Genomic DNA, 1,874 nt, shown 5'->3' with positions numbered 1-1,874 from the left:
ATTGCACATTCATGTATATTCAGCATTACATTCCCTGACAGGCTAGTTTTAACCCTGTTCTATAGGTGTGAACAAAGTTAACGACTTTTACACTGTAATATAGTCGAAAGTCCAAGATCTGAACCCGTCAGGATTTTGGCAATTCTGAATTTAGAACATCACTTAACTCCTTAACTGCCCTGGGTGTATATATACACCCTTCCAAAATACTATGATTTGCTTTGCGCTGCTACCAGTAAAATTATTCACAAAGCTTTGGAATGCAACACCATAATGACCTTGACAAAGTATCCGCAGGAGGATACTATTTAAGAGAAGTACAGTAAGATTCCGCTTAACGCGGGGGATACGTTCCATCAAAGTAGAGCGTAATGCAAAACAGCGCTAAACGAGGCTATCTTTACATGTAAATATTGGGGTTAGGGGAAGATGGCTAGGAAATTGGTTAGGTATTAAATTTAAAAAATATGTTTTTTTTTATTAAAAATAAAACCAAACATTTATTTCTTAAAGCCCAAATTAATACCACATTATTATTTCTTGCAAAAATAAAAACAAAATATAAATAACAAAACGAATATTCTTAAAAAAAAACAACAAATAAAATTCTAAGTCAGTCATATTTAGTTAGCCTTCCGCGTTTTCAGTGTTCTGCCTTTTTGTGACAAAAGCATCTAATGTTGTTTGCCTTTTTCTTTTGCGTTGTTCTCTTAAAAGTTCTTCATAAACGGATAGAGCATCTCTAACACCACGCCTTACTTTTGAGCTCCTGTCAAAATTCGGATCATTTTCAATGAATTGATCCATTATTTCAGTTCTGGTAGACAAACTCCTTTTTACAAACGCCATCGAAAGTTCTTTTTGCTCTTCTGAATCACTGCTGTCAACATTTTTGTTTTCTTCTTGTTCAGTTAATTCCGTGAGCTCATCATTAGAAAGACTAGCCGCTGCTTCTTGAACTGAATGTTTAAAATAATAAAAATATGTCTGTACAATACCGCACCAAACAAGAAATACAAGTACACTCTTTCGGATATGTATTTGAAACCTATCGCTGCATAATATTTCGTGGAATCCCCGTATGCTGCGAGCGATTTCGTGGAATCCCCGGGTTGAAATAAAAGAGCGCTAAACCGAAACAGCGTTAAGCGGGGTCTTACTATATGGGGAGAAATTGGAGAGAGAGGTGTGGTGAAAGTAATGACTGCGCAGTTTTGGCTGGTGTTGTTTGAGTAAAACGTATTTTTTTTTTTATTCTGTGTACTTCATTTTTGTTTACTTTTTGTAGTAGGTTCCAGAAATAAAGAAAGATATAACGGATGTTTCAAACCCATTTATCTTTTTTGAATTATTTTTTGATGAACTGCTTCATATTTTTAATGAAACTAACCGTTTTGTAGACGAGTATATGAACCAAAACCTTGCAAACAAAAAATCAAGAACAAAATCGTGATATTCAACCAGTTCAGAAGAAATATATGTTTTTTTAGGCATACTGATTTCACAAGGTATAACACCGAAACCTGATATTACACTTTACTGGTCTAAAAATGAATTGATTGAAACTCCATTTTAGGGATCTTTTTTATTATAAAAACATCATTTTTATTAAACTTTTACTCAAAACATTAAATTTTGTGCATTCATTTTTTTACTTTTATTCTTTATTTTGTGAAAGTAAACAGTTTTAGAAAGTAAAACTTGCACTTATTTCCCCCTAATAAATCGCATAACTACGCTCGCCTGTGTAAACAAACGTGGCACTGGGAAATGAATCTTGTACGTTTCCCGTGGCAGTTAAAGGTTTAAGATGGCATGTAGAAATTATAACATTAAAACTGTGAAATAATGAAGCACATATGGTTCTACAGGAA

This window comes from Stegodyphus dumicola, chromosome 2 (assembly GCF_044657685.1).
Source record: "Stegodyphus dumicola isolate Sdum_Otavi_A_Nest chromosome 2, ASM4465768v1".
Lineage (NCBI taxonomy): Eukaryota > Metazoa > Arthropoda > Arachnida > Araneae > Eresidae > Stegodyphus > Stegodyphus dumicola.
The sequence above is the reverse complement of the archived record's forward strand: the minus strand, read 5'-3'. Positions refer to the sequence as shown.